We start from the raw sequence: 16,128 nt of genomic DNA, 5'->3' as shown, positions 1-16,128 counted from the left end.
GTTCTATTTGATGCATGGTGAGCTTCCATTGGATTACTCTCTTGTCCACAGGAACACGGTTTGCAAACTCTACCTTTTCCAACCTAAATCTTCATAGAAAACAACACCTAAATCCAACATTTTACAAAGACAATAAGTCAGACAACAACCTAAAAAGAGAACAATTAAGAAAAATCTATTACTATGTCTCAATGTCAAACACATAACCTAGGACAGATTTATTGAATAGAAAATCCATTGAAAACACGACTTATTGAATCATTTCGATTATAGGAGTCATATATTACAGCTGTTATGTCTTGCGAAATGAGCCTATGAAAGAATAAAAATCCAGTCATATTATAGGTGATCTTTTGCAAGGATTTTAAAGGGCAGCGAACATTTGTTTGTGTCATAAGAAAGTTTGTGCTTGTAAATAAAATCAATAAATATGGGTCAATATGTGGTGGGGGTGCAACTTGGGTCGGGTCGGGTCGGGTTGAGCTTATGCTAAAAAATGAATAGGAATCCACCCGAACCCGACCTGATTTTAAGGTAAAAGCTCAACCCGAATTCCCGAAAATTGACCTGAGTTCCAGCCCTAATTTGTGGGCCAATCTACCAAGGGGGGCATCACAACACTATAGGTCTTGATGATCATCTTAGTCAATGGAAAGAGGGGACTACTCCAACTTAGTCGTTACAATATTAGTAGCATGGTATATCTTTTTTTCTCTTGATGATTTTTGATCTGGGTCAACGAACATTTTCTATAGAAAGATGAAATTTCTACTACCCATGTTTAGTCAGTTAATTAATCACCCAACAACCAAAGCTTCAATAGGACTAAAATCCAAACCTAAAGCTTCAACCCAACGAAGTGAAGATTATAAAGTTTTTCTTTCTTTCTCTATTAGAAAAATGCTTTTTTCCAATGATCATTGAAAACTTAAACGCCATACTGCCATATCATCAACACAAACTTTTCAACCGGACTAAAATCCAAACCAAATGAGCTTCAACTCAACAAATACTCTCTAAGTTGTATTCCTTTTTATTATAAGATGATGATTTTTTAATGATCATTGAAAAGCAAAACATTCCGTAGATAGATTTACCCAATGAAGGAAAAGTTTTATTCCTTTCTATTATAAGATGATGATTTTTAATGATCATTGAAAACCAAAACATTTCGTAGATTGATTTACCCAATGAAGGAAAAGATAATTGGAAACCGAAACGCTATACTGTCAGATCATAACCCAAGCTTTTCAACAGGACTACAATCCAAACCAAAGAGCTTCAACCTAATGAATACCCTCCAAGTTTTTATTCCTTTCTATTATAAGAAGATGATTTTTTAATGATCAATGAAAACCAAAACATTACATAGTTAGATTTACCCAATGAAGGTAAAAAAAGATAACATCATTTCCAAACAGAAAAATCATGTCCAAGCATGTATATTAATCCAACAAACGATAATGGGACTCTAGATCAATGAAAATAAGCAAACATATCCAATTTGCATGTGTTCAGAGAAAATCAAATAAAAAACCTAACATGTTTTGTATTGATCTTAGCAAAAAAAAAACAGAAAGATGAAGTTTTTAACCTTCTGTTCTTCTTCATTATCGATAAAAAGATGAAGTTTCTACTACCCATATCGATCACCCAACAACCAAAATAGGACTAAAATCCAAACCTAAGAGCTTCAACTCAACGAATTGAAAGATTTATAAAGTTTTTCCTTATTTCTCTATAACCAAATGACTTAATTTTTTCCAATGATCATGAAAACCCAAACTTTTCAATAGGACTAAAATCCAAACCAAAGAACTACAACTCAATGACTACCCACTCTATGTTTTCTTCCCTTCTATAAGAAGAATTTTTTTAATGATCATTGAAAACCAAAATACTTCATAGATATAATGCATCAAAGAAATAGAATCCACACCACAGGAAGAATATCTCTAGTCTACAAAAAAAAGACCCAAACGGACAATATACAGAGACAAAAAATTAAATATGAACACACCACAGGAAGAATATCTCTAGTCTAAAAAAACCAAATGGACAATAGATAAGAGGCAAAAAAATAATTGAATCATACTCATGTAACACTATGGAATCCCTTGGTGTGCCCATGCAGAGTTGGATTGAATCCCAATAAACCGAACAGAGTTGCTTTGAAACTAAGAATAATTACTGACCGTTTACGACATTCTCCTTCGAGAGTTGGAACATCTTGCATGTTGCTATGTTCGCTATAAGTAGCCAGCAATTAAAGAACAATATTATCACTCTAAAGCATCAAATAGAGTGCCCTCCATATCATCATTTGTTGTTTCATCATTACCATTAGCTTCTTTAAAAGGCCGATAGCATCTCAATCATTGGTAATTCTGTTTGTTCATATCTATCTTTAAACTCACTAACAATATTCCTTTGACTGACTTTGCTATGTTCTAGATGACAAACACAGCCCCTAACTACAGAGTATATTCCTTTTTTTGTTGTTTGGAAACAGTTTCCTTTTTAATTATATATGGTCCTTTTACAAATTTGCATTGCATGTTAATGCCCTGCTTACTCAGGTGAACTGAAATTTGTGGGAGCACTTTTTAAGGGCTTCTCGTAAACATAAAATTAGAAGGCTGGTGATTCTTCTGTTTTATAGCTAATACTTACTTTCACTCTGCTTCAGTTATTTGAGTTTCTTAAGAACATGGAAAAACCAACGAAATAAATCAAAGAAGGAATGTCTACAATGGGGGTGCGAAGTCGGGAAAGAGGAGAAGCAAGGGAGAGAAAAAGGAGAAAATAAATAAATATCATACACAACATCAGGGAATAAGATATATTCATGATCCTATAGTCAATAAAACTTGTGAATTGGGGAAGGAATAAATCACAAAAATAATGAATAGTACCATGGATGCCTTGAGTATTCAAGTCATGGAAACTTTTAAATCTTCATCTGATCTGATATTTTATTCATTAAGGTTTTGAAGCATTTACAGAGATACAAAATCTATTAAATGGCGATCCAACTCCACCCACAACAATGCAATTAGTGTCTGCAAGCAGCAAACCAAGAAATGTCGTAGCATGGATGATCATTTTCTTAGAGCCTGTATAGTTCCACCAATTTGGTTATATATTAGGGAACACAGTTCAAGTCAAATTCTAGGACATGGAAACATACCGTTCTTGATTTTCGCATGAACCATTCCACCAGCTCCATCAATTTTGCTCTTGCATTCATCCTGCGCATTGCATCATATTAATAGAAGATAGCATGTGTACAACAGATGAATAAATTTTCAAAAAATGGAAAAGCAGCATACAAAACATAAGGGAATAAGCTATATTCTAGAACTTGTAGCGAACAAAAATTGTGTACTGGTGAAGGAATAAACTCCAACAAGAACAAATATTACCATGGATTCCTTGAGTAACCTAGTGTAAAAACCTACAACCAAAGCTCATATTCTACTCAGAGAAAAGAACGTGTATGGAGAAAGAGATAGAGTGTATTTGTGTGTTAAAATACATATAAAAATTTCCTCAACCAAAATATAACATCTAGGGTTCTCATAGTGGATGTTTACAGGGTCCTCATAGTGTTGGCAAAATCGCCTAGTCCCCAAAGGTATCCGGTAAGCTTATTACCTAAAAAAAAAAGCATCAAAGCAAGAAAGTAATGAGATTTCCATGATCAGATAAAAATGAACAGTTACTCGAAAAGAGGGAATAAAAAAAACATGGAAGATCAGAGTATTTTCAATTGTCCAAATAATTGCAGTCCATGAGCAAGAATAAACCCAGGGAAAATACAAGCTGCCAAATATGAAAAACAAAAACGCAAACAATTGCAAGTTCCAAAATAACAGTGTGCATCATGATTTTTAAACAACTGCAAGATACAAATACCTCTACACGGCCATGATGATCATGGTGATCTTGCTTTTTCATTGATTTGTTGGGTTATTAGATAATGTAGACACCCCATTTTGACCGTACCCTAATCCCTCCCTGTTTGAGCACAACCGCATCAAATCATTAAATTGGAACCCCAAATTCTACCTTAGAGCAGCTTAGGGTCCCACCAAGGTCCCTGTTAATTTTCGTCAAGATCCGAGCACGTTTGCCTAGCGAACGAGCTAAGACAGCGTCGTGGTGCAAGTTCAGGGGGTTGAAATATGTCATTTCCCATGTGCAGGAGGGCATTCTTGGAAATTTCTATTTCTTCCTCTTCAAGCAATGAGTAGGGGCTATCGGATCAAATTAGAGGGTTAGGATCGTGTAGAGAGGGGAATTTTTGCCCCATTTTCTACTTGGACCCCCCCCCTTTTATGCAAGAGATAGCAAAATACACCTATAGAGGGGGTTGTCCTTGGAAAATGAGGGTGCTAAAATATTATCTCCCATATAAGAGCCCATCGGTTAGGGTTTTTAGAGGAGAGGATTTTCTTCATTTTCTCCTCCGAACAGAGGAGCTCGATTTTTTGCAGCCGCAAGAGGGGAGATAGGAGAGAGCAAGAAAATGGGTCTTCCTCAGTTTTTCTCCCAACAGGGAATCCCTATTTGCAGCTAATAGAGAGAGAGAGAGAGAGAGACGACTCCGGTCATCTTCTCCGGCGGGACCGCCGGAGATCTAACCTCCATCATCTCCCAAACCCTCCTCCAGTCGGCCACCACCAACCTCTCTCAAAACCCCATCTCTGCAACTTCTAAATTCGGTCGGTTCTATCAGCCATCGAAACCCCTTTTCAAACCCACCTCCAAAACCCGACCGACCACCTCCACCCACCACCATTGACTCCGGCCGTAGTCCAATCACCTCCATCAAACCCTCCCTCTCAGCCCACCATCAAACCCAAACCCTTATCCATTAAGACCATAGCTCAAGCCTACCACCATCATCCTCTGTCTCCTTCGGCCATTACCCCTACCCTCAAACCTTTGTTATTTAACCCTCATTGAAACCCCTCTCCCTTAACCTCCATTCAAACCCATTCTAATTCACTTCCAAGGAAAAGAAAAAAAAAAGGAAGGTTGCAGAGAAATCAACATCGGCAGCAAAGGGAGGCTCTTCGTTTATTTTGGGAGAACTGGCAGAGAGAGAGAGAGCTTTGAGTAGAAAGGAAAAATTGAGGGAGGCAGACCGCCATCAACTCCATCTTCTCCCACCCATCATCCCATCATTTCTCTCTACCCCGCTCTCCGGCCACGTATCTGGCAAACCTGATCCCATCTCTGCTAAATGTTCTTCCCTCAGGTAGCTCATTTGACATTTTTATCTTTTCTTTGTGATTGATGATTTTCTCCTTTTAAAATTTGAGTTCCCTATTCTTCTATTAGATTGGTTTATGGGCTTCTATATCTACTGGTTTTGCTTTAACAGCCTTACGGATTTCTAATTCAAATGGTACTTTTATTGGGAAAATTTCAGTAGCTAATATTCCACTTGATTATCACTGGGCTGGATTTATAAGTGCTGGGCGAGGTTGAAGCTCATATGAATTTAAGTTTTAATGATGTGTAGAGTGAAATCTGTGTGTCATGATATTGGTGTGGATGATGGACTAAAATAACAACCTTGGGCACTTCATTTGTAAATATTTGTACTGCCTTGCTTTAATGTTCTAAAAGCCAAACCTGTTTCTATTATTTTAGCTGAGCATTTGCAGTTGTTAGGAAGCCTATAGAACCATTTACTCAGGTAGCTTAAGAAAGCCTTGTTCAAGGTTGAGTTGGGGCAGTTTTGGGAGAACTGTAGCATTAGCATTTTCTTGGATGAGTCTAACCTGTGATATCAAACCAATTATATCTAGCTAATCGCGCAGCCCTGCCTTGTCTCTTCCTTCCTTTGGGCTTGTTGATCTTGGAAATTGCAATAATCTTTGGAAGCGGTCCTTTGAGCACTTAAAGCTAAGGTGGGTTAGTGCAAGTCTGAGCATCGTGGTGTTAATATCATTTCCCTCATAAATTCAACTATGTCTTGATGGTTGCGCGCCCCCAACTTGTCTCTCTCTCTAAGTTGTGCCTCAACTTGTCCCCCGACTAGTTGGAGACCAACTTGGTCTGTTAGTTGCCTTTGTCTTTAATCATTGCCAGGGCGATGAAGGCGATAGCCCAAGCCCATCCTTAGGGGACTTGCTCAGTCCAAGTAGCGCTCCCCTCTTTTGTTTAGTAGGCCTACCCAACCTTTTAGATTTCTTTTAACCATTTTTTTTTATAAAAAGAACCCTTCTCTGGGCAATGACAAGGTTACTTGGAGCCCGTCTTTATGTTTTGTGGCTCACCGCTTTGCACTTGGATCTGCACAAGTTGATGTCCCCTGTATGCACTGAAATTTTTACTAATTGGAATTATCATAATCTTTTGATATTTCTAATACTCTTCTTATCTTAAGCATTGAGTTAGGTTCTGAAGACAATAATGAATGGACTGTTCAGGTGAGATTATTTTGAAGCTTATCATATTTGTTTAAATTTTATTTAAATAAATTGTTTTAGGAAAGAAGGAGATCAGATGACTACTCTATTCGATATTATCGACATGAGTACTGTCTGATTTCAAGGCGGGATTATAAATATTATCATGTGTATTATGATATCAGATGATTACTTTAGCATCATCTGATTTCATCCCCATATTGGGGTGGTGTTTGTGGTTGGGCATAGAAGTGTTTGATATTATTTTTTTGCTTTATTAGGCTATCCAGCGGCTGGTCTGGACTAATTTATGTTGTTTATCATTTTATGATTGCTATAGGTTGTGTATTTTTTAATTGAAAATTCTTCTTTGCTTAACACTTGATTTATTTTTATAAGATTGGAATGGAATTCGCGATTATCTGGTAGCCTTTTCTTCTCTCTTTGGATAGACTAACAGAGTCTTATAGATTTCTGTTAAATTTCTTTAGATATTAGACCCCTGCGCTAAGATATATACTTTGTCTCGTTAGGCAATCCTCCTTTGGAGGCAAGCCTCTTTTTTAGCTTAACCTCGGGGAGGTTGCTTTGATTTTGATAAATGGTGTACCCATAGGAGGCATGCCTTGCCTCATTTAGAGAGCATTTAAATCATTCGTTTGTGTGGTGATGTTATCGGGGGAGTCTTTGACTCATTTGATCTTTATTGATGTTATTATGGAGTCATCTATCTTGACTTTGTAAGTAATTAGCCTTTGGAAGGCCTGCTTGGCCTTATTTGTAAAATCCTCTCAATTAGTTGTCTTAGCCTCGCTTCCCCCTTGCAAGGGCAATGACAAGGTTACTTGGAGCCCATCTTTGCGTGTGTTTGGGAGACCCGCCCGGTCTCATTCTCTCGTTAGTCCTCCTCTCTGTGCGTTGTTTGGTTTTGGGAGAACACCCTACTCGGCTTGGCAGCATACCCCTACCCTTATGGGTATTGGGTTGCACATTTGTTGCACCCTAGGGCTAGATAGCTGTCCGGCCCGGCTGGGTGTTTTACCTCTGCCAAATGTGCAAATTCGTGTTTCCTTTTCTTTTAGAGAGTCTTTGACTCATTTATCCTTTAGTTGGTGTTAGTGGAGTCTTTGACTCGTGTTTCCTTTTCTTTTAGAGTCTTTAACTCGTCTATTCTTTAGTTGGTGTTAGTGGAGTCTTTGACTCGTGTTTCATTCTCTTTTAGAGAGTCTTTGACTCGTCTATTCTTTAGTTTGTGTTAGTGGAGTCTTTGACTCGTGTTTCCATTTCTTTTAGAGAGTCTTTGACTCATTTATCCTTTAGTTGGTGTTAGTGGAGTCTTTGACTCGTGTTTCCTTTTCTTTTAGAGAGTCTTTGACTCATCTATCCTTTAGTTGGTGTTAGTGGAGTCTTTGACTCGTGTTTCCTTCTCTTTTAGAGAGTCTTTGACTCATCTATCCTTTAGTTGGTATTAGTGGAGTCTTTGACTCGTGTTTCATTATCTTTTAGAGAGTCTTTGACTCATCTATTCTTTAGTTGGTGTTATTGGAGTCTTTGACTCATGTTTCCGGTTCTTTTAGAGAGTCTTTGACTCATTTATCCTTTAGTTGGTATTATTGGAGTCTTTGACTCATGTTTCCATTTCTTTTATAGAGTCCTTGACTCATTTATCCTTTTAGTTGGTATTGTTAGAATCTTTGACTCATATTCCTTTTCTTTCAGAGAGTCTTTGACTCACTTGTCCTTTGCGGTGTTATTAGAGAGTCTTTGACTCATTTGCTCTTATAATGGTATTATTAGAGCCTAGTTTTCCCTTTTAGCCCTAGGACTTGGCCATAGGGTGTTGTTTTTTGTATTTTCCCTCCGGTCTTTGACCAAAAGGGTGAAAACATCAGAAACCTATAATCCAAAAATATCGAAACATTTGAATTGTTTTAAAATGTTCTGAGTGTAGTTAGAGAGTTCGTTTCGAACTACGTTGGCTTGATCCTCTCTCACGAGGTACGTAGTGCAGCTTGGGATCTTCATCCCAAGTCCAGCCAAACTTTGTAAATAAATGCTTTAACCCTTTTTCTTCAAAACCTTGTTTTCAACAAGATCTTCCTCTAGAGTTAGGAGTTTGTCCTAGATAGAGAGTTTTAGAGTTAGGAGTTTGTCTTGGATTTGTTGTGTGCTTGTTTGTGTTTGTTTTAGAGTTAGGGGTTTGCCATAGAGTTATAGGAGCGCCTCCGTCCGGTCAGTTGGCGATTCACATCGCCGACTGATGACTAGGTCTAGGATGCGTTAGTGATTCCATTGTTTTCCTTATGACACACAGCCTAGTTACACATAGGTTGTAGGAACCACCCGCATTAGCTTTAGGGCTAACCTGCATTTAGTTAGGGCATATGGGGTGTCCTAAAATCTACAATTCACTGGAATTTAAATAATCATACAAGAAACTTTAATAACTAGTCCGGTCTTTTAGATCGAGTCTAGGATAGAGGTCTAGGTGTCTTAGGCATCCTAGCTTAGAATAGACGCGAAGAACTACGTTGCCTTGATTCTCGTGGAGGCGGGGATACGTAGGCTTCTTTGGATGAACATCAGACCATCCGAGGACTCGGGCTAAATCGTTTAGAGTCTTAGGATTTTTTGTGTTGTTATATTGTATATTTTATTGTGTTTTCTTACTTTCTTGTGCAGACCTATACCTTTAGCTGTAGCATGCATGTGTTCGTCCACCAGAACTTAGACACCTGTTAGGCATGTCACTCATAACCTAGCTGTCATTAGGTGACACATCATTTATTTTGGTTCTTTTGTGTGTGCTTATTTTCATCTCCGAGACATGCATGATTAGATAGACGTTTTCTCGGAGATGCGTGTTCCCATTTCATACGATTTTCGCTTGAAACTCTTCAAGGTTAATAATAAATGGCATAAGAGACCAAGTGTTCGCACTCGGGCGAATTGGGGGCGCTCTTCGGACCTTCTCCATTCGTCATCAGGCACGGACCTTTTGTATCTCTGGTTATCCATTGCAAACAGAGCATTTTTTTTGGTTCCATGGCGTGTCCATGGATGGCGACTCTGAGTTATTTTTAGATATATCTTGGTTTCGAGCCCTGGCTCCGGATCAGGATGTATCTCTTTCCTTTTATATTGCCACTCATGCTATGCTGTGAGGGTGGCAACAGTTTCGAGAGTTCCTTGGCAGAGCTCTCCTTCACGTTGTGGAGATCTAGAGGATTGCTGTGGGGACCTCGCGTCCCTCGCCGCACTCGTCCTCTCAGATCGGGGTCCACAGGCTGGCGACTCTGCTGGGGAGCTTTTTGAAACATTGCCTAACTCTTTAAAAATGCCATTTTTACTAACTTTGGAGAAATTTGAGCTAAAATCATTTTAAATGGGAACTCTATCGTTAGAATCCAGGGGCACCAGATAGGTGCATAAATAAAACAAGGGATTCACACACTGCACATCATGCATTGTCATATATTTTTTATTTCTTTCATTGTTTTTCATTGTTTTTCATTATTGGCTCCACGGGATAGATTCAATGCGTGCCTGACTGTGATGTTATTACATCCTGATGGTACTGTTGATTCTATTTCCAAGCTATGCGCCGGTGCTGCAGCCGTAAACACTAGGTGTACTTGTGTTTACAGCAACCGATGAGCAATGAAACATACTATGTATAACACTAGGTGTACTTGTGTTATACATATTAGGTATGTTTCATATGCATAGTACCCGATAGATTGAGTCCGGAGCCCTACTTTGTTTTATATATTATGTATATATGTACTGACTTAGTGAAACCCAACTAGGAAGTACCCGTGTTTATATATGTATATTTTGCATTTATTTAGCGTTGAACATGTGTTGCTCACGCATGTGAAGCCTAGAGTTAGGAGCCTTGTCCCATCTGTAGACTAGGGTAGCTCACCTTGCGTGGCTACAGCACGGTCCTAGTACACTCACTGGTCTGTCGCAAGTCGAGACTTTCTTGACTCCGTTAGATAGATTAGGGCTGGTGCCCCTGGTTAGGATATATGTATATGTGTATATATATGTACTGATTATATATATATTAGGGTTCTCCTCTTAGTTAGAGTTCCCTATTCTTTTCAATCAATTATATCCATTTTGTTATTCAGATCTAGATCTAGTCAGTGGTTTTTTATCGCCATTACCCTGGCCATGATCTGTCCTTCGATCTGTTGGTTATAGGATCTGACCCGCTGGTATATGTTCTTACCTTTGGTTGGTCCTTCATTTGGTCACCTTTCTCTGGTAACCATATTCCGAGCTTATCTTACCACCGTTATTCATATACCTTTGGTTGAGTGGTGGGAATCCTTTCTAGCGTCGTTATGCTGCCGAATTTTTCGCAGAATATTTTGAGCATGACCGCTATCCTTTAGAGTTAGTTAAACCATGAGTTTACCTTACCTCGGTCTTCTTGTATAGTTGTTATGCTGCCGGATTTTACCTGGAACATTTTGAGCATGACTACTATTCTCCAACGTCAGGGATTAAACCATGAGTTTGTTATATCGTGATCCTTTTGTTTATTCCTATTTATCCATTTGTGGATTATCATCAGATTCTTGACTTTGGTCATAATCTTTTTTCTTTAATCTTTTGTACATACGATTGATTCATATTTTCCATCATGGATTTATCTTTCTTATATCATGATCCTTGATGGATTAGCTAAATCTTGCCTATCTGTCGCGAGTGCATGATTGTTGTTGAGGTCCAAACTCATTTATATTAGGGGTGTTTATCATTCTTAAGTTTTTCGTACCTCAAAAGAGAGCAGCCATATCTCAAAAAGACTTAAAGGAGTGAATTGAGAATTCCTGGAGACCCTATTGATATAGGTCATATTATCCCTGTCTATTTTTTCCTTGACCTTCATAGACAGTATCTCTTTGACTTTAAAGATAAAATGCACATTGATGTGTTCAAGATTACTTTTATCAAATTTGTTTAGAATTTTTATCCCATGACTATTGAGATAGTGTGATTGCTTCTAAGTCAAAAGTCTGTGTTCAACAAAAAGCCCTTCTTCCAAAAGACTGACCATTTCTGAATTCATTCGATACAGCAGTCTATTGCTTTACCCACATTGTCAGCATAAGCCTTTTGTTGCCCCATTTAACCTAGACCTTGTGGAGTTGCCTTTTCTGGGATTCCTACTTCGGGATCGAACTTTGTAATTATCATTATCATGAAGAAAGGTGTATCACCTATAAACTTTCAGTGCCGGTTCACTACCTTTGAAGAAGTGTCCTGTGTCTTTAGATTTGTCTTTCATTGAGTGTACATCAACTTTCTTCTCTCGAAGTTGGAAAAGTTCAGTTATGTTGATGTTAAAAAAAAAAAAATGTGTCATGTCAATCAGTCTTTCTCGTTTAGAGTCAGTGTTTAGCTTTTTGATTAAATTCAATGTAGAGCCTACTGAGGCGCGTTCAAAGTCATCTATGTACTTCAAAGTATTTCAATTCAATAAAGCATTTGATTCTGTATCTTCAATGTTTTATGATTCACTCTTAGATCTAATGTTTAAACAACTCCCCTTCTCGGATGAGAATTCAGACGAAATTCACCTCGAGATCTGAAAGATGGTCAAACGAGAGGAAGAGCGTCGAGCATAGCCACTTGAAGAAGAAATCGAAGCCATTGATAGTGGTATCGAAATCCGAAACTCGGGAAAGATGGAGTGGCAAAACTTTATCTCCCGAGGAGCGCAAAGAATTGATAAACCTGTTTAGAGGGGTTTGAGGTAGTCTTGCTTGATCCTATAAGGTTGGGAATGCCCTGTCGTTGAGCAAAGCAAGACTTCATTGTCTTTAGACATCCAGTTGAAGAGAAATTTTTTAAAGAGATGAGCATCAAACATCCCGTGGAGCTGATGAGATATTGAGAGAACACTTTCAGGCAAGGAAGTTGTATCATAAATTTAAGCCCTAAAAAAAAACAGAGATTTGGGCTGTGTATTTTCATTATGATTTTGAGATGGAATATTCCATGAATGAGGACATTCTCATTGTCCAAAAGAAAGAGACCATTTAAAAGAAATGAAGGAGTGAAGCACAGCGGAGTTGTGGAACCTTGAGCATAAATTCAAGATCTTCGAGATGGGAGTGGAGCACAGCGGTTGAAGTTTTGCCTGACATGCCGTCAGACTCCTCGAAAAAAATTCTAAGTCTTTGAACCTTAAGCAAAAGAGCTTGTACATCAAATACATAGGGAGGCCATCCTTGGACGTCTGAACTTTTATGGCCAAAATCCCAACGTTTAAGAATTCTTCTATAAACCCTTTGGGCCAAAAGCAAAATTAAACAATTTCTTTTCAAACACATTATAAACCCGGGGCATTTATGCACCCGAACTACGTCGGACCTGATCCCCAACTCTTCAGGGGTACGTAGGCAACTTGATTAATTCAAGTTCGGTCAAACCTTTGGATAAAATCCTTTTTAAAATTTTGAAGCTAAATGCTAAACCATTCTTTGAAAAACCCCAAAACGAACTACGCGGATCTGATCCTCCATTTTTGGGGTACGTAGGTAGTCTGGCTAGATCAGATTCGGTCCAAATCGTTTGAACTTTAAATATCCCACCCTTTTGATCCCAAGCCTTCCTAGAAAGTCCTTCTAGTACAAGCGAAAGTTGAGACAAGTGGTCTTTTAGACCGAAAGTTGGAAGACCTTAGTTGTGACTTCCTGTGAAGAGAGAAATAAAGGAGATGGAGAAGTAGTCTTCAAATAGGACAGGATCCTGGAATCGGAGAAGTGTCAGTGAGACTTGCTTCGATATCCTTTTAAACTAGGGGCATTAAGACTGAGCAATCCGAAAGGGGTAATAACCATGACGAAAATCCCGATGGAGAAACTAGAGCCTTTTGAAATGGTTTTCGAGAGTACTCTAAGAGTGGCTAGCCTTACCATAATAAAATAACACATTTTATCTAAGGGTGAATCAAAAGTGAGTCAAGTCCCTTGAGTAATTTGAGTCTTCTTTGATAGGGTCATTGAAAGTTTTTTTCTTATTTTTATCATTTTTTCTCTCTCAATGTCTGAAGTGTTTGGCACTGGAAAAGCGAGAGTACATCTTTTGAAATGTGAAGAAAATTCAGAGTAGATCCTGGTTTAGAAATCAAGGAAAGGGCAAGAGACATTTTGTTCAAACTTGCCAGAGACATCAAAGCCTCAAGTAGTGAGCAATGGAAAAAAAATTCTTAGACTCATCCATTGTGAATATCCTTTTACTCATATACCAAAGAAAGAACCCTTGCAATCTTCAACTTTCTTGCCAATCCTGGCTTTGCTCTCCTATGAATCCTGTCATGGAAGTAATCATACTAGGGGCATCTTTTATGACTTGCGTCATAAAATATATCAAATACAAGATAATTGAGATAAATATTTTCAGCAAATAGAAGCAAGAGAAGCTCGAACGCTCTCTTGAATCAATTCATCAATTGAACTCATTCTTTGAAAAAGTCAATGTTTCAGAAAATCAAGTCCCCAGCGGAGTCTAGAATTCACTCTTGCAATCTTCAAACCCAGTGGAATGTAGTTCCCTCGTTTAAAAGAGTCAAACCCTAAAATTCTTTCAAGTTACTTGAGCTTGGTTGTTAGCAATGATCATGCACTCCCATTTATTCTCGGCAGAAGATAGCTATGCTATCAAAGAACTCGATATAAGATCGATAAACTGACCAATTCCTTTGCCTATTTGAGACCCTTTGAGTAGTTGAGACCCTTTGAGTGTTACAGACTCTTCGGGTAGTTGAGACTCTTTGAGTATAAATGTTTTTGTGTTGAGTTGAGACTCTCTGAGTAGTTAAGACCCTTTGAGTGTTACAGACTCTTCGGGTAGTTGAGACTCTTTGAGTATAAATGGTTTTTTGTGTATTTGAGACTCTTTGAGTAGTTGAGACCCTTTGAGTGTTACAGACTCTTCGGGTAGTTGAGACTCTTTGAGTATAATTGTTTTTATTTTGAGTTGAGACTCTTTGAGTAGTTGAGATCCTTTGAGTGTTACAGACTCTTCGGGTAGTTGAGACTCTTTGAGTATAAATGTTTTTGTGTTGGTTTGAGACTCTTTGAGTAGTTGAGACCCTTTGAATGTTACAGACTCTTCGGGTAGTTGAGACTCTTTGAGTATAAATGTTTTTGTGTTGATTTGAGACTCTTTGAGTAGTTAAGACCCTTCAAGTGTTACAGACTCTTCGTGTAGTTGAGACTCTTTCGAGTATAAAGGTTTTTGCATGTGTTTGAGACTCTTTGAGTAGTTGAGACCCTTTGAGTGTTACAGACTCTTCGGATAGTTGAGGCTCTTTGAGTATAAAAGTTTCTTTGATGCGTTTGAGACTCTTTGAGTAGTTGAGACCCTTTGAGTGTTACAGGCTCTTCGGGTAGTTGAGGCTCTTTGAGTATAAAGGTTTCTCTATGTAGTTGAGACTCTTTCGAGTATAAAGATTTTTGCATGTGTTTGAGACTCTTTGAGTAGTTGAGACTCTTTGAGTGTTACAGACTCTTCGGGTGGTTGAGGCTCTTTGAGTATAAAAGTTTTTTGTGTGCGTTTGAGACTCTTTGAGTAGTTGAGACCCTTTGAGTGCTACAGACTCTTCGGGTAGTTGAGGCTCTTTGAGTATAAAGATTTATGTGTGTGTTTGAAGCTCTCTGAGTGTTACAGACTCTTTGAGTGATCGATTTGATATTCTTCGAGTGATTGATTTACATTTGCATGGATAATGATTTACATTCTCTGAAGTAATTTCATTGTGCTCGTTTTCTTAAAAGCTTTGTTTTAAAAGAGTATGTTTGTGTTTTGTGTTTGCTTACTTTAATAAAGTCCTTGCGTGTTGATTTAGATAGTCGAGTCATAAGTGTTAGAGAGAGGCCATCTCATTGAGATGAACCAATTGCAAAGTTAAGGGTCAGAGAGAGGCTATCTCACCAATGCTCGCAGTATTTGAGTTTTATTGAAAAGTCATTGTACTGTTTTATCCTTATGAACATCATTAAAAAAAAATTGCTTTGTTTTCATATCGGGTCGGCCAAAATGAGTTGTCTTGTCAGCTTTGCCATTCGTGTGACAAGCACACTCTGCCAAAGAGGGGCATCTATAGACACCCCATTTTGACCGTACCCTAATCCCCCCCTGTTTGAGCACAACCGCATCAAATCATTAAATTGGAACCCCAAATTCTACCTTAGAGCAGCTTAGGGTCCCACCAAGGTCCCTGTTAATTTTCGTCAAGATCCGAGCACGTTTGCCTAGCGAACGAGCTAAGACAGCGTCGTGGTGCAAGTTCAGGGGGTTGAAATATGTCATTTCCCATGTGCAAGAGGGCATTCTTGGAAATTTCTATTTCTTCCTCTTCAAGCAATGAGTAGGGGCTATCGGATCAAATTAGAGGGTTAGGATCGTGTAGAGAGGGGAATTTTTGCCCCATTTTCTACTTGGACCCCCCCCCCCCTTTTATGCAGGAGATAGCAAAATACACCTATAGAGGGGGTTGTCCTTGGAAAATGAGGGTGCTAAAATATTATCTCCCATATAAGAGCCCATCGGTTAGGGTTTTTAGAGGAGAGGATTTTCTTCATTTTCTCCTCCGAACAGAGGAGCTCGATTTTTTGCAGCCGCAAGAGGGGAGATAGGAGAGAGCAAGAAAATGGGTCTTCCTCAGTTTTTCTCCCAA

This window comes from Tasmannia lanceolata, unplaced genomic scaffold, assembly GCF_043159265.1.
Source record: "Tasmannia lanceolata isolate RefF3 unplaced genomic scaffold, GAP_Taslan_0.1 ptg000012l, whole genome shotgun sequence".
NCBI lineage: Eukaryota > Viridiplantae > Streptophyta > Magnoliopsida > Canellales > Winteraceae > Tasmannia > Tasmannia lanceolata.
This window is presented reverse-complemented; position numbering follows the sequence as displayed.